Source organism: Aquarana catesbeiana, linkage group LG02 (assembly GCF_042186555.1).
Source record: "Aquarana catesbeiana isolate 2022-GZ linkage group LG02, ASM4218655v1, whole genome shotgun sequence".
NCBI classification, from domain to species: Eukaryota; Metazoa; Chordata; class Amphibia; order Anura; family Ranidae; genus Aquarana; species Aquarana catesbeiana.
This window is the reverse complement of record NC_133325.1, coordinates 34,513,088-34,531,589: the sequence shown is the minus strand read 5'-3', so window position 1 is coordinate 34,531,589 and position 18,502 is coordinate 34,513,088. Positions and strand designations below refer to the sequence as shown.

The following is an 18,502-nucleotide window of genomic DNA, read 5'->3' as shown; positions in this document are numbered from 1 at the left end:
AGTACCACTGTGCCGGTTCTCATTCTTACTGACCATAAGAATCTCACATTCTTGACTGAGGCTAAATGCCTCTCTCCCAGAAGGGTGTGATGGGCTCTTTTCTTGTCACGTTTCAATTACATTGTCTCATTCTTATCCGGTGCTAAGAATGTAAGGGCTGACGCTTTGTCGCAACAATTTTCCTCCACTTCCAAGATGGAGTCGGTTCCGGTTCCTGTGATTTCTCCTGATCGTATTTTGGCTACGGTTCGCACCAGGCTCACTTCCCCTTTGGGTGACAAAATTATTATCAGGTCCATGCTCCTCCTGAGAAACCTTGTGACTGCTGCTTTGTTCCTGAGAGTCTCCATACTGCCATGCTCTAGACTTACCATTCATAGTAGGTAGGTGGAAATTATACCCCAGTCCATCAAGTCCAACCTATGTGTGTGATTATATGTCAGTATTACATTGCATATCCCTGTAAGTTGCTGTCGTTCAGGTGCTTATCTAATAGTTTTTTTGAAACTATTGATGCTCCCCTCTGAGACCATCGTCTGTGGAAGGGAATTCCATATCTTTACTCTTATGCCCCGTATACACGGTCGGACTTTGTTCGGACATTCCGACAACAAAATCCTAGGATTTTTTCCGACGGATGTTGGCTCAAACTTGTCTTGCATACACACGGTCACACAAAGTTGTCGGAAAATCCGATCGTTCTAAACGCGGTGACGTAAAACACGTACGTCGGGACTATAAACGGGGCAGTGGCCAATAGCGTTCATCTCTTTATTTATTCTGAGCATGCGTGGCACTTTGTCCATCGGATTTGTGTACACACAATCGGAATTTCCGACAACGGATTTTGTTGTCAGAAAATTTTATCTCCTGCTCTCCAACTTTATGTGTCGGAAAATCCGATGGAAAATGTCCGATGGAGCCCACACACGGTCGGAATTTTGGACAACACGCTCCGATCGGACATTTTCCATCGGAAAATCCGACCGTGTGTACGGGCCATTACAGTAAAGAACCCTCTACGTGGTTTAAGGTTAAACCTCTTTTCTTCTAATTTTAATGAGTGGCCATGTGTCTTGTTAAACTCCCTTCTGCGAAAAAGTTTTATCCCTATTGTGGGGTCAAATTGGAATCATATCCCCTCTCAAGCATCTCTTCTCCAGAGAGAATAAGTTCAGTGCTCGCAACCTTTCCTCATAACTAATATCCTCCAGACACTTTATTAGCTTTGTTGCCCTTCTTTGTACTTGCTCCATTTCCAGTACATCCTTCCTGAGGACTGGTGCCTAGAACTGGACGGCATACTCCAGGTGCGGCCGGACCTGAGTCTTGTAGAGCCAGAGAATTATTATTTTATCTCTGCAGTTGATCCCCTTTTTAATGCATGCCAATATTTTGTTTGCTTTGTTAGCAGAAGCTTGGCATTGCATGCCATTGCTGAGCCTATCATCTACTAGGACACCCAGGCCCTTTTCCATCCTAGATTCCCCCAGAAGTTCTCCCCCCAGTGTATAGATTGCATTCATATTTTTGCCACCCAAATGCATTATTTTACATTTTTCTACATTAAACCTCATTTGCCATGTAGTTGCCCACCCCATTAATTTGTTCAGATATTTTTCTAAGGTTTCCACATCCTGCGCAGAAGCTATTGCCCTGGTTAGCTTAGTATCGTCCGCACATACGGAGATTGAACTATTTATCCCATCCTCCAGGTCCTTTATGAACAAAATAAATAGGATTGGTCCCAGCACAGAACCCTGGGGGACCCCACTACCCACCTCTGACCATTCTGAGTACTCCCCATTTATCACCACCCTCTGAACTCACCCTTGTAGCCAGTTTGCAATCCATATACTCACCCTATGGTCCATGCCAATGGACCCTATTTTGTACAGCAAATGTTTATGGGGAACTGTTTCAAATGCTTTTGCAAAATACAGATACACCACGTCTATGGGCCTTCCTTTATCTAGATGGCAACTCACCTCCTCATAGAAGGTTAATAGATTGATTTGGCAAGAACGATTCTTCATGAATCCATGCTGATTACTGCTAACGATACCGTTCTCATTACTAAAATCTTGTATATAGTCCCTTATCATTCCCTCCAAAAGCTTGCATACTATTGATGTATGGCTAACTGGTCTGTAATTCCCAGGGATGTATTTTGGGCCCTTTTATGTTTCAATGGTTTTTATTTCAAGTTTTCACATTTTCCATAGTAAAATAGAAGTACAAAGTGAATAAACAGTTTTGTAGTGATAATTGCAGCACCACACTTTATGACAAATATAAACTTTCTATGATATGGTACTGACTTTGTGCCATCTGAGATGCAATTTATATTATTATTGCTACATTAGTGTTTTCAAAGTGGGGTCTGTGCCCAGGCTAAATTATCATTTTAAGATCTCGGCAATATGACCCTCATTATTTTGTCAGCCCAATTAGAGGTGACAAAAAGAGATAGTTGTGCCTAAAGAGAGACCGGTTAAGAAGGAAGGAAAAGAGTAAAGCTTTAGAGATTTAGAAAGTAGCCCCCGCACCCCAATTTCCTCCCCCCCATCAGCCCATCTACAACGATGTAGCTCAGGAGTCTCCTGTTAAACACCGGATCCAGGGACTCCATATCTTTTCGAGCTGTAGCATTTTATCATTTAAGGTTCCAGTCATTTGTTCGTTAAGCATGATCCAGGAGAGTTTGTGTTTGAGCTGATCAAATGGCACTGCTGCCTATTTACATGATTTCGCTATTGTAATTTTTGCTGCTGTAAATACAAACGTTATAAGACGCCTTTGGAATTTTGAGGCTGATTCTATCTCGGCACCCAACAGTGCTTGTCTTGGGAATTTAACTAGGTTTACCTGGTTGAGGGAGTATGTAAAATTATACATCCTGATCCAGTAGCGTCTCACCTTTGGGCACTGCCACCACACGTGGTATATCGTCCCCAGTTGTCCACAGCCACGAAAACATCGAGGGGATGCATTGGATATGAAGGTCGCCAGTCTTGTTGGGATCATATACCATCTCATTAAAACTTTGAAATTTGCTTCTATTGATGATGTATTTATGATGGATTTTGTGGCCCCCTGGGCTATTTTGTGCCACTCGTCCAGCTCAATACTCAATCCTGGAGGTCAGCCTCCCATCTCTTTATATATTCCAACTTTTCAGTACAATTCGTTAGGACTGTGTATATTTCAGAGATATGCCCTCTGATCTTATCATATTGTGTGCACAAATATTCCATGGGGGTCATTGTAGCTATGTCTGAATTTCTTAATATAGCAGATAAGAAGTGTACTATCTATGTGTATCTAAAGAATTCTGAGATCGGTAGCTGATGTTTTTCCTCTAGTGCCGTTCTCGTTAAGATGCCCCTATGATCACATATATCTGATATTCTCAGTAGTCCCTTGTTTGTCCAACATTGAAATGTTCTAGGAGTGAGGCCCGGGTGAAGTTCATGTTTCTCAATATTTTGGCTAATGGGGTATGTAGGGATTGAAATTTGTGAGATTTAAGTAGTCTGTCCCTTTTGGACCCTTTTTAAATATTGGTGCTACATTGGCTTTTCTCCAATCAACTGGTACCATTCCAGTCAGTAGACTGTCAGTAAAAATTAGGAACAATTGTCTGGCAATTACTTGACTGAGTTCTCTAAGTACCCTCAGATGCAAGCCATCTGGTCCCGGTGATTTATTAATGTTAAGTTTCCCAAGTCTAATTTTAATTCTGTCCTCTATTAACCATGGAGGTGCTTCCTGTGATGTGTCATAAGCATAAGAATAAATTCAATACCTTCGCCATCTTCCCATCCTTTGTAACAGATGTTCTTCCTCATTCTTTATGGGGCCAATATGGTCTGTCCTCCCTTTTTTACTGTTTACATACTTAAAGAATTTCTTGGGATTTTTTTCACTCTCCTCTGCTATGTGTCTTTCGTGTTCTATCTTAGCCGCCCTAATTGCACCCTTACATTTCTTGTTGCATTCTTTATAATGTCTGAATGCTGATGATGATCCCTCAATCTTGTATTTTTTGAAGACTGCTGGCCACCCTGGGAATAATCAGCTCTTTTGGGCCATTTCTCAACAATTCTCAACAAAGCTGCTTGTTCCGTGTGTGCTCAGAATAAGACTCCACGACACCTTCCAGTAGGTCTCCTACAACCCATACCCAATGGAGAGAGGCCTTGGACCCATCTGTCTATGTATTTCATTGTGGAGTTACCCAACTCCCAGGGCAACACAGTTATCCTTATGGTAGTTGACCGGTTCTTGAAAATGTCTCATTGTGTTCCACTTAAGAAGTTGCCCACATCTAAGGAACTGGCTTCCATTTTTCGCTTACATTACCCAAATGGATAGTCTCATCAATCCTCCCCATGGGCTGTTAGTAACGCTGCTGGATGATTCTGGGTAAGGTGAATCTGGACATCAGGGAATGATTGGCTCATCCCGTTGATCGTTCCGTCTGTGGTATCCACCGCCCGGTCATCCTCACACAGAGATCCCAAAGATGATGCTGTGATCGCTAGTTTTTTTGGTCCCATACAGGGGTTATGCTTCTCCAGAGCAAGGGTGCCAGGCAGGTCAGACAGAGGGGGTCAGCAGTCTGTTTCCCCTGTAGGTCAAAGAGCTCACGCTTGCTGCACAGCTAGCCATGGTGCTTCAGGAAAAGCTAAGATAATATATACTGTATATTTGACTTGTGTTTAGTGGCATTTAAAGGTGACTGAAAAAAGATGTCTGAACCCAGAGTGCCAGGTGGGTTGGATTGTTCACAGGGTCAGGGCGATGCAGATGAACAGGTCAAAGCAGCCCTCTAGGGGGCCATGCTACATTATCATTGAAGCCTTCACCAAAACACTTATGGGCACTCCCTCACCTTATTAATGTGACCTTTACAGAACAAAGGTCTCAAGTACTTATCCATTTTATAGCCAGAACAAGGATGTTTCACCTCTGGTGGCAGCACACTGCTTAAACTCCAGGATGAGCACTCATTTTCAGATACAAAAAAGGAAACACATAGTTCTCTCCGTAATACACCATTTAATGTTTGGAAAAGAAGAAGGGTAACAGCGCTCTCTGCAGGGACAACTCAATCCATACACCAGGTCCACTCACAGGTGCCGAGGCTCAATGTGTCCCAACACACTCCAATGCAACAGTAATAAGCTCCGACTAAGGCTATTGCTGAAACGCGTCAGCTTTATTGTTTTATTGTCACTCTGATGTACCAATAAACGACACTTCAAGGATTACAGTTTTGCCGGCTCTCCTTATTACTACACCATGTATTGTTGCAAAAAGAGATACTCACTTGTACATAGATAAAACAAAGTCTTCAGTCTCAGGATGACCTCAAGAGAGCTGTGCTGTACATCATCTCCTTATCCCTACATGAGCTGCACCATACACCAATCTCTTCTGGCTAAAACAACACAACCAACAGACTTGCCAACAAACTCCTGTCTCGCCACATGATCCCTAAACTCTGCCCAACATGTTTCATCAGCAATGATGTTATCAGGGTCACTCCATGACATTTCTGCCCACTGCTGCATGGAGCGAGCTGTCATTTAATGGCCCGTCTGTTAGATGGAGACGTGTCGGCGGTTCCACATTCAACTTGCGTTCCAGTCTGGCCGGAAGTAATGTGTGAGAAGAAAGTCAGCTGACGCGTTTTGTCATACAAGTGCCTTGAAAACGGTGCACGTGTATGATGAAACGCGTCAGCTGACTCTCTTCTAACACATCACTTCTGTCCAGACTGGAACGCAAGTTGAATGCGGAACTGCCGACACGTCTTCATCTAACAGATGGGCCGCTGAATGTATTCAAACAGTAGCAGTGGCGTTTTTTAAAGATGGAAATTGTAGTATACAATTTTTACTTAAATAAATCGCATGAGTTTTTACCCTATGATGAGCTTCCTATCTTTTGTTTTATTCTGGGCATATTATCATCCATCCCTGAAATCCGGGAGCCATAGCCAGAGGATCTTCATCCCAGAAGGAACACCGGAACACACCAGAGTTCGGAGTATGGGGTTAGGTCCCCATGAAGACCTACAGGTGAGTTTGACTCTGTTTGCTATATGGCAAAGGGGTCCAACCCATCTGGTGAGTTTTAAATCTCTAACACTCCCAAGAAGGGGATCATCACAACATTGGGATTTGGAACACTGGCACTTTTGCACAGAAAAAGGACTATTTGCACCATTATCACCATGTGCACTTTATATTGCACTATTGTCACTTTATTATCAAATTTATAAATTTTTGTATATCCAATACTGTTGTCACTATCACATATTTAGAATAGTTTATATGCCCAATTCCCAGGTACTATCAGCTTGTAGAAATTAATTAGGAGGAGGAGCCGGCGCTGTTTATCCATTATCATCTTTGTGTACCTACCCCATCTAGTGGGGATATTCTGAACAGCAGCAGGTCCATATATTTAAGGATATTTTATTCCAAGGCACGAGTGTCTTATCCCATACATATCATTTATACATTCACATCTTCAGTGCCCACTAATTAGTGATTCTATGTGCTCCTCTCCAAAAATACAGTGACCGTGAATATTGTGCTCTACACATGTGGAAACTCCCTCACCAGCTACTTTTTTTTTCAACAATTGAAAGGGTGAGATCATGCACCTATTCTCTGTAAGAAAAAGAAAAAATATATATACATATATATTGTACATACATTTTCAAAAGGGTCTTCTGGACAGTCTTATGGTGTAAGGGGTTCTTCCTCTTTCTCCAGAGGTGGGTGATTTTACTGCTGCATTGAAGAGAGCAGGGGCATTTTCAGTGCAGCAATACTCTGAGGGCTGCATGATGATGCTTCTTAAGGGAGAGGGGCTATGACAGCCTAGGCTCAGAGGAAGTAGTTTGGATGGTTGAGGTAACCACTCTGGATTTAAGATGAGTATTGCAGCAAAAGTGGTAGCCTGCAGCCTCCTCTAGAACTTCCTGTGCTGTTCAGCAACATGGGCTTCAATCTGCAGAATTCAATAGGTGTGCATCATCTATTGGTTTAAATGAATACTGTCTTCAAGTGTTTCACAAGTGTGCACCACTTTAATACTAATTGTCGGTTCCCTGGTGTACCAATGGACATTTACCCTAGAACCCAGAACATTTGTGTTGCAGGGTATAAGGCATGAACTGAACCTATCCCACCTTCTATGAGAAGCTTGGCCACTGGTGACTGAAGAGTCAGCTACAGTATCTTGTTAATGCTTGTTGGACTCTTCAGATACAAAGCATCCAGAACTCAGAAAAAGTTAGGGTCATATCCCACCACATCACAGAGTGATGATACCCCCTTACCAAATAGTTGTGTGCCCTCTTCCAGCAGAAAGCATTTGTAACCAAGAAACCAAATAGACCCCACAAATAGCTGCACCGTAACCTGCTTTGCCCATGTGTGTTCAGTGTTGACTTGTTCTCGGCTGCACCCATCCCTGCATGTCCACCTTCTGCCAAGATAACACCAAGGAGGATATTTTAGCTGAAGGATCCTTGGAATTGACCATACTACAAAAGAATGTGTAGTCCAAGCACACCTAAACCTCCTAAAGAGAATTTACAGTTCCAGAACACTGAACCTTGCCTGCCTAGGTGAACTATAAGAGGACTGATGCCAGCACTTTACTCTAATTACTTTACGTGAACTGTTTACTATTTATCTTTGTTTATACATTGTTCTTTTTGGTTGTCCTCCTGCTATGGTTGCCTGTAATGCCAGGGACAGCTTTCCTTAACAGCAGGGGTCTCCAAACTTTTTAAACAAAGTGCCAGTTTATGGTCCTTCAGGCTTTAGGCAGGGGAAGATGGACTGTGACCAGTCAGAGTAGAAAATGTCTTGGCATCGGAAGGCATAAACAATGCCCTGACTTTGTTTATAATGGGAGGAAGAAGGTCCCATTGTTGGTATAAATGAGAAGAATATTGCCACTGATGGTGTCAGTGGGAGGAATGGTGTCCCATCATTGGTGTGAGTTGATGGAATAGTGCCCCAAGGGCCAGATAAAGGCAGGCAAAGGGCCACATCTACCCCCAGGCTGCAGTTTGGACACCACTGCTTAACAGGATGGGAAATGTAGCATGGTGTTAGGTGTGTAATTCTCACTTTTCACCACTAGATGGCCTTACCCTTCTATAGTTCCTTAACCGCTTGCCGACCAGCCCCGTCATTATACTGCAGCAGGTCGGCCCGATCCCGCTATCCGTCGTAGCTGTACTTCGGCTCCTTTAAGCAGGATAGCAGGCGCGCGCGCACCGCCGGAGGCGCGTGCATGCACCCACTGCACTGCGGGGGTGCCGGTGTTCATGGTCAATGGTCACGATGACCGCAGGGCATGAGCAATCGCGGGCACGAGAGGCAGAACAGGGACGTGTGTGTGTAAACACACAAATCCCTGTTCTGTCCTGATCTGTGAGGAGAGACAGATCGTGAGTTCCCTAATAGCTAGGAACCACCGATCTGTCATTTCCTCTAGATCAGTCCCCTCCCCCTACAGTTAGAAACACACCCAGGGAACACAGTTAACCCCTTGATAGCCCCTAAGTGTTAACCCCTTCCCTGCCAGTGACATTTTTACAGTAATCAGTGCATTTTTATAGCACTGATCGCTGTATAAATGCAAATGGTCCCAAAAATGTGTCCAAAGTGTCCCATGTGTCCGCCATAATTTCGCAGTCCTGATAAAAATTGCAGATTGCCACCATTACTAGTTTAAAAAAAAAAAATAATAAAAATGCTATAAATCTATCCCCTATTTTGTAGACGCTATAACTTTTGTGCAAACCAATCAATATACGCTTATCGGCCTAAACTGAAAAAAAAAATTAGCTTTTTTTTTTAAAAAATGGAGATATTTATTATAGCAAAAAGTACAAAATATTGTGTTTTTTTCAAAATTGTCGCTCTTTTTTATAGCTCAAAAAAAACAAAATGCAGAGATGATCAAATACCACCAAAAGAAAGCTCTATTTGTGTGAAAAAAAGGACGTAAATTTTGTTTGGGTACAGCATCGCACAACCGCGCAACTGTCATTTAAAACGACGCAGTGCCGACTCGCAAAAATTGGCCCGGTCATTCAGCAGCCAGATCTTCCGGGGCTGAAGTGATTAAAGTGGCTGTAAAGGCACAAGGTTTTTTACCTTCATGCATTCTATGCATGAAGGTAAACAACCTTCTGTGTGCAGCACCCCCAATCTAATACTTATACCAGTGATGCCCTTGAGAGCCTTGGCTATCCAGGGACTCACACTCCTGCTGCTGTCATTCACAGCCAGTGAGCCAATCAGGAGATGGAGGGTGCGGGACAAACTGCAGCTCCGTGTGTGAACAGACACAAGTGGCTCGGTAGCAAGCTGCTTGCTGTGAGGGCAGAAGGAAGGGGCCAGGATCTTGGCTGCTCTGTGCGAAAACCATTGCAAAACCATTGCACTGAGCAAGTAAGTATATTATATTTTTTTTTTCTTTTAAATACTTAATACTGCTTTAATCTCTTCTTTTCACTCAATCAACATTTACCACCTCTCTTTTTGAAAACCACTGCAGTTTACTTCCTCTAGGTCTAACAGAGGACACCCCTTGCAGCCAGTAGGGGAAATCCTTGAAGAAATCTAACTCTCCCAAAGGATTGGGAGAAAGATAGTTCTCACCTTAGCATCATCACCAGGCAGAGGCTCGGGAAAGAAGACCATTTGCCAGGAAGTATCTGAAATATTTAAAATCCTCTCAACCATCTCATAAGGACCCCAAGCCTGCTGATTTATAAGGGGAGGTGTAGATCGCGCTGGACGGACTCAATCAGTCACTGCTGTAGGGTACGCAAGGGTGTGGGCAGATAGGAAGGGTTTGCTCCCAGAGGTTTTTTTCCCGGTTTGAGGAAAAGGTAGTGGTGGGGCCCTGTTTGGGCCTGGGCTGCTACCTCAGGGTACGGCCTTGTGGTCATCTCCGTGTATGTTTGAGAAGAAGTGAAAGTAAAAGAGCGTGTATCCAGTAGCTGCAGGTTTTAAAGACGTTTTATATGAAGTCACAGCAATAAAATGAGGCCAACACCTCTGAACCTACAGTCAGCGTTTGGACATTTATCAGTCGAATCCATGTGCCAAAGGCAGCCCCCACCAGGACCATTCTTTAATAACTCTCAACAGCAGCCCTGATGAAGGGGGAGTCCTTAGTCCCCCGTAACGAGCTGGCCTCATTTTATTGCTGTGACTTCAATTAAAACGTCTTTAAAACCTGCAGCTACTGGATACTGGGCTCTCCTTTACTTTCACTTCTTCTCAAGCCTGCTGATTGACACTAAACTAGCCACCCATAAAACGAATAGAACTTCTCTAACACACTGGATGGAGCAAGCTCAAGCAGCAAGTGACTGAAACAGTACAGTCCATGCATAGAGAACACTAACAGGCACACTTTGAAAGGATGGACTACAGTCCTCTTTCCTACAGAATCCACAAAAAAGGTAAAAAGAAACTTGGAAAAATAACACATCTCTACAATGGTAAGATTGTTGCTGAAAAAAGAAAAAAATCATTTTATTCTTTTGGTTTGCCAATTATGCAGGTTGCACACAATTTTCTGTCTGAGAGCTTTGGTCCTTATTCCGTAGATCAGAGGGTTTACAGAAGTAGCTATGCCGGTACCAATCAAAGGTATGATAACATCTACTTTGGTTGATACAGAACCTGTGCTTAGACTGTACCTGAAATTAATGAACAAGAGGGTCACAACATAAACAGAGAAGGCCAATATGTGAGTCATCAATGTATGTATAGCTTTCTGGGAGGATTCTGCAGAAAGCTTCAGACAGATGGCAATTGTTCTTATGTAACAGTACATTATAACAAGTAAGCAACCAATCGAATTTAACAAGGTCAAAATCGTTCCATAAATTATGTTAATTGTTATATCACTACAAGCAAGAGGTTGTAGAGACATGACTTCACAATAGACATTGCTGACATTTACCCCACAAAAAGTTACCCTTGATACCAACAATACACTTACACATATTATCACCACTACATAAACATATATGACAACTGATATTGTTTGAGTTTTAGCATTGGTCATCAGAGTGTGGTATCTCAGAGGGTTGCCTACAGCCAGATATCGATCATATGCCATTACCGTAAAAATAAATATTTCATAGGTTGCGTAAAGCTCGATACAGAAAGATTGACAGAGACACCCTGTGATTGAGATGGTTGAGCATCCAGACAACAAGTCAAAAGCCAGCTTAGGAAAAAAAGATGCATTTCCCAACATCACATTGATAACCATGATGCATATTAAGATGTACATAGGCTCATGCAAGCTTTTCTCTGTCCAGGTTACATAGACAATCATAGAACTCATAAACAATGTGACTGAAAATATTGCGAGAGCCAAAACAGCACATACATATCCAAATGATTCAATCTCAATAAGCCCCACCAGAACAAAGTTGGTTACAGAGATATTTTTCAGAGATGAGCTCATGACTTGGATTTATGTCTTGCAAAATTAACAATTCTTAAAATGTTCTATTCAATGCAAATGCTTTGAATTGAAAAGGGCCAATAATAGAGCCCCTGTGGATACTAGTGCGAACTTTGTCGCATTGCTTTTCTCTTGAATTCAGTTGGGCTTTTATAGGTTTCATAAAGATATCACCTCACTCATAATTTAAATTTAGAAACTTTGCAGTCACTCCTTCCAAGTCTTCCCAGTGGACCACATCTGCCTCTGATGGCCTAATTAGTGTCAGTAATGGAATGAAGTAGTGCCGATTAATTTAACAAGTTTTCAAAATGAGAGACAAAAGATGAAAAAAATAAAACATGAAAAATGTTGAATTAAAAATTTAACCAACCTTAGTTTTGCATAGTAATGGTATAAAACACGTCTCTTCTCTTTTGTTGGCTTGAGATCATTGTTGATTCAATCATGCACAATCATACGATTTATTGTCATTGCAAAAATAAATTCACAATTACATTTCTATCCTACTCCTCATGTTAACAAACCATAAAAAAAAAAAAACATAAAAACAATACATCATGCAGTCATGCACAGTACATACTGTAAACCAAAGCAATACCCAGAATACTAAAGCATTCCCTTTAAAAAAAAGGAATGCCTGTTATAATGACAGTAACCCAGGAACACCCGGCTCATTAATTCAATATAATTTCCATATCTTTTATAGCCTTTGGAAAAAAAACTCTCTGAACCCACAGCTGAACAAACTGTGGAACTGATGGTTCGGGAAGTCTCCACTTCCGGTCCGGGCCAATTCTAGCATTCCTCTCCTACATCTCAAAAAACATTTTTTTTTTTTTGCTAGAAAACAACTTAGAACTCCCAAACATTATATATATATATATTTTTAGCAGATGTCCTAGAGAATAGAATGGTGGGCATTGCATATTTTTATGTCACACGATATTTGGGCAACAGTTTTTCAAACACAATTTTTTTGGAAAAAATACACTTTAATGGATTTTAATGCACAAAAACACAATATAATACCCAATTGTTTGATAGAATATAAAAGGTGATGTTATGCTGAGTAAATAGATACTAAACATGTCATGTTTTAAAATTGCATGGAATGGCGTCAAATTATGGTACCTAAAAATCCTCATTAAACAATGCTTTAAAAGCCTTTACAAGCTAATAGTTTAGAGTTACACGGGAGGCCTGTATATTGCTCTTGATCTGACATTGCTCCTCACATGTGTGGTGCGATCGCCGTTTACTTATGTGTGTGGGACCTACATGTGCATTCACATTTGTGCACAAGTATGGGGGGACAGGGGCGATTTAAAAAAAAATTTATTACTAAAAAAATGTTTTAAAGCTGTAACTTTAACTTTGTTTTTTATATACATATAAACGTTATTGCTATTACAAGGGATAAACAAGATCCCTTGTATTAGCATGGGCCGTAACAGGTCCCCTTTATGGAGCGATCTGCAGTCTATTAGACCCTAAATCTCTCCTCTGGCCTTCAATGCAGCCGATCAGACACAGATCGGTCTGATCGGCTGCTTCCCTGGTTGGCAACGGACAAAGAACCTAAACAGGAAGTGATTAAATCCTTGTCGCTTCCTGTTTCTGATGTCACACAGTGGGAGGAACAACATCAGTTCCTCGCACTGTGTGCCTAGAGCTGGATGCTGCCGATCACATCCTTACTGGCCTCTCCGATTGCACAGGAGAGCTCAGTTAAGGCGGTGGCAGCGGCAGAAGGGGGATAGGACCCACGTCCACATCCTGTAAAAGTAATCCAGTGGCATGTTAGCTGCTCGGATATCTCAATCATTGCTGCAGCAAGGACCGAGATATCACCCTTCTTACGTTTCATGTGGGTGACAAAGTTTGGTTATCTTGCAAACATGTGAAGGTTCATGTTCCATCGGCTAAACTGGGCCAAAGGTTTGTGGGACGTTTCCAGATTTTTGCTCAAATCAACCCAGTTACCTTTTGCTCAATACTATCTGACAGTATGAAGGGTCACCCTGTTTTTCACATATCACTACTCAAACCATTTAATGGAAATCCTTTTTCTGGAAGAATTCTTCCACCTTCTCCACCTGTTGAGGTACAGGGTGATAAAGGATTTGTGGTCAAAAAGACCTCAGACCTCATATTTACACTAAAATATAAAAAAAAAAAAAAAAAAATTGTCATTTAAAAGAATCATTAAAAAAAATGGCCCTTTAGGAGCTGTGGGCGGAAGTGACCTTTGATGTCGCTTCCGCCCTGCATTGTTATGGAGACGGGTGGGGGCCATCTTCCCCTCACTCATCTCCATACCTAACAGGAGACAGAACGCGATCGCCTCCACTGCTGCCGACGGCTCCGGTAAGCAGCAGAGGGCACCGGAGCATGGCGGGAGGGGGGCCCCTCTCCCGCCACCGATAAAAGTGATCTTGCTGTGAATCCACCGCAGAGACCACTTTTATCTTATAGTGAACTGCCCACTGAAGAAAAGGATACCAGGGTTATGGCAGCTAGCTGCTGCCATAACAACGATATCCTCCTTCAAACAGCCGACATAAAACTGCGATGGGTGGTCCATAAGTTGTTAAACATGAGGTCACAGGAATGAATCCAAACCGCTGCTGTCATCCATTCAGTATATATATATAGATAGCGTATTCAAAGCTCCAGTGTTGCCATATAGGGAGGGAGAAGAAAGGATACTCTCATAGTGCAGTATTTCAAGTCATTTATTTAAAAAGAAGGTTGTATTGCACTTACATCAAAGAAGACAGGAATCAGCATGTATTGTATAAGAATCGCCGGTTAGCGCTCCACCTGCGTTCCAGTTGAACAGAAACTACGTATCTCAAACAATACCCAAAGCCGTTTTGTTCAGCTTATGTCTGATGTCTTCAAGTGTTACTAAAAAGTAACCCCTGAAACATGCCTCTCAGCAAATAGCCTAGGGTGTCTACTTTCAGAAAAGGGGTCATTGTGCTATCTGGGCATTTCATGGTCTCCGAAACTGTGATAGGTAGTAAAGAAGTGAAATCAAAAATTTACACCCTTAGAAAGCCTGAAGTCAGTGATTGGATTTCGGGGTCCCGTACGTGGCTAGGCTCCCAAAAAGTCTCACACATGTGGTATCCCCGTACTCAGGAGAAGCAGAAAAATGTATTTTGGGGTGTAATTTCACATATACCCATGGCATGTGTGAGCAATATATCATTTAGTGACAACTTTGTGTAAAAAAAAAAAAAATAATAATAATTTTGTAATTTCCCCGAAACTTGTGGCAAAATATAAAATATTCCATGGACTCAACATGCCTCTCAGCAAATAGCTTGTGGTGTCTACTTTCCAAAGTGGGGTCATTTGGCGGAGTTTTGTGCTATCTTGGCATTTCATGGCCTCCGAAACTGTGATAGGTAGTGAGGAGTGAAATCAAAAATTTACGCCCTTAGAAATCCTGAAGGCGGTTTTCGGGGTCCTGTACAGAGCTAGGCTCCTAAAAAGTCTAACACATGTGGTATCCCCGTACTCAGGAGAAGCAGCAGAAAGTATTTTTGGGTGTAATTCCACCTATACTCATGGTATGTGTGAACAATATATAATTTCAGTGAAAACATTGTGTTAAAAAATTACTTTTTGTCATTTTTCAATCACTTGTGACAAAAAAATAAATTATTCAATGGGCTCAACATACCTCTCAGAAAAATCCTTGGGGTGTCTGCTTTCCAAAAAGGGGTAATTTGGGGGGGGGGGGTTGTACTACCCTGACATTAGCACCAATAAATATATGGTTATTGAATTTTTTTTTACCCAAGACATGTGGCTGATAACATTTTGGCCTAAATGTATGACAAAAATTGAGTTTATTGGATTTTTTTATAACAAAAAGTAGAAAATATCATTTTTTTTCAAACTTTTCTGTCTTTTTTCATTTATATCGCAAAAAATAAAAATCCCAGAGGTGATAACATACCACCAAAAGAAAGCTCTATTTGTGGGAAAAAAAGGGACGCAAATTTTGTTTGGGTACAGCATTGGGTGACCGCACGATTACCAGTTAAACAGCACAGTGCCAAATTGTAAAAAGTGCTTTGGGCATTAAGGGGGTAAAACCTTCCGGGGCAGAAGTGGTTAAAGAGCATCCAATTACACATTTCTCCATCTTTATTACATTTGGGACATAAGTCCCCCCATCATGTCTGGGAGGCCAACAAGGAGAGGCAGACATTCTCATGCCACTAGGAGGGGGCCAGCCCAGCAGCATCTATGTCCATGGGCAAAGGTCGACGTGGTCCATATCATACACACTGGCTCTCTAAGCCATTGTTTAAAAAATAACTTTCAGGGAAAATGTCATTTTTTTCTTTATAAATGTTATTTTTGCTGCAGCAGGTTCTTTACATGGCACAGATGCGCCACTTTACAGGCAGACTAAGGGGACCCCCAGGCACTATATTTAAAGGAATTTTTTATTTTATTGTTTCACTTTAAGCATCATTAAATCACTGCTCGGGGGGGGGGGTACTGTCAATGCTGGATCTAGGCACTGTAGAAGAGAGTGTAACAGATACTCTTGGCTTACACCTGCAGCCAGCAACCCTGTCTGGGAGCCACAGACTAGGCTGCACAATGTGTCCAGGTATCAGGCAGTCTGAAACCCAGAACATGATTCAAAACCCGGACTGTCCAGGTGAATCCTGGACAGGTGGCAACCCTATGTTACATACCTTTTACAGTCATGTTACATATTATTGGCCCCTGGACTATACTCCTGGATGCACACTGGGTTTTAAGTTGCATACTCCTGAGCCCTGCACTCTGTATACTAGGCTGCACATTACATACTCTTTTGCACTGCACTCTGTATGTCAGGCTTTAGAGACAGATCAAAATGTGTCCAGATCAACGGGAACCAGGTTCCATTTGTGGCCGCCCCTGTTCATCAGAAGTTAATCATTCGATTGACTTCTGTTGAATGGGAAAGTTGAAAAACTTTTTTCAAACAGTGGCTGCAGCCAATCGACTGTATTCTTACTGATAAGGGAAGCAGTCCCAATATCAGGATACAATGTCTCGGGGGGATTCCTCCATACATCTCATTTGTGTAGAAAATACTTTTTTTTTTCCAATCAGCCTGCTCACTCTCGTTTGTGGAACACACAATCCCTTGTGCTGCTGTTTTAGTTTAAATCCTAAGTCCTCTGCCAGCTTCCAACAACACACACCTTCCCATAGCTGTGGGCATGAAAGCTCCACGTGAATGGATCATATCCCTCCTTCTATGAAAAACTTGGTCACTGATGACTGAACAGTCAACGAGTCAGCTACAGTATCTTGTTAATGCTTCTTGAACCCTTCAGAGGCAGAACACCCAGAGCTCAGAAACAATTAGGGCCATATACCTTCTATCACATCACAGAGTGATGATAACCCCTCGTGAAATATTGGTGTGCTCATTTCCAGCAGAAATCATCTGTGTCCGAGGAACCATATAGACCTCGCAAACAGTTGCACCTTACCTGCTTTGTCCATCTGTGTTCTATTGACTCGTTCTCGATTGCACCCGTCCCTGCATTTCTACCTTCTGGCAAGACGAACAGCAAAGAGAATATTTTAGCTGAAGGAGCCTTGGGATGGACCATCCTACAGAGGAAGCTGTAATCCAAGCACTCCTGATCCTTCTAAAGAGAATGTACAGTTCCAGAACACTGAACCTTGCCTGTCTAGGTGAACTATGAGAGGACTGATGCCAGCCCTTTACTCTGATTACTTTACTTGAACTGTTTACTGGTTATCTGTGTTTAAACATTGGTCTTTTTGTTTTTTCTGATATTATGGTGACATGCCAGGAAAGGCATTCCTTAACATGGTGGGAAATATAGCATGGTGGTAGGTGCATTAAAATCTATGTGGCTCACGGCCAAAGTTAAAAAAAGCTATAAATAATAAGAAAAGAGCTTTTAAAAATATAAAAATGAAGGAACAATACCATCATTTAAATGTTACAAAGAATATAACAGAATATGTAAAAAGGAAATCAAGGATGCAAAAATTCATAACAAACAACAGATTGTAAAAGATAGTAAGACAAACCCCCAAAAATTCATCAAATATATTAATAGTAAAAAGGTCAGGTCTGAGCATGTAGGCCCTTTACAAAATAATCTAGAGTGGGTTACTGGGGACAAAGAGAAGGCAAATTTATTAAATACTTTCTTCAGCTCTGTGTATATAAAGGAGCATGAGGGAGCTCAAGTCCATAGTAAGGGTGATAGTGACACAGCCCCAAATGATCCACAATGACTCAAAAGTAATATGGTCGAGAAATATTCAGATGGAATAAAGGTGGATAAAGCACGTGGACCAGATGGAATCCACCCACGGATCCTAAAAGAATTGAGCTCTGTCATTTTAAAGCCAATTTTCCAAAGCCAAGCCTAATTTTCAGGGACTCGTTAATGACTGGAATAGTACCAATGGATTGGCGTAGGGCCATTGTGGTGCCTATATTTAAAAAGGGATTAAAGTCTTTACCAAGTAACTATAGACCTGTTAGTTTAACTTCTATAGTCGGGAAGATACTGGAGAGATTAATAAAAGACCACATAGATGAGTTCTTGCTGTAAAAAATATTTTAGGCAACAGACAGCATGGATTCATGAAAGACAGAAGTTGTCAAACAAACCCGATTTCTTTTAATGTAGATGTAAGTAAAACCTTGAACAGAGGGGTGGCTGTGGACGTGGAAAACTTGGGTTTTGCAAAAGCGTTTGAAACAGTTTCCCACACCTGGCTCATGTGTAAGGTAAAGTGTACAGGCCTGGAAAAATCAGTTTGTTAATTGGATAGAAAACTGGCTAACAGACAGAATTCAGAGAGTAGTGGTTAATGATTCTTACTCTGAATGGTCTAAAGGTTATCAGTGGTTTACCCCACCATATAAATGATATAGGGTCTGGTATTA

At 41.7% G+C, this 18,502-nt stretch overlaps 1 pseudogene; it reads right to left on the bottom strand.

Annotated features, from left to right (window-relative positions):
• Positions 1 to 10,589: 10,589 nt before the first annotated feature.
• Positions 10,590 to 11,403, bottom strand: LOC141126498 (olfactory receptor 51E1-like; annotated as a pseudogene).
• Between the last annotated feature and the right edge of the window lie 7,099 nt (positions 11,404 to 18,502).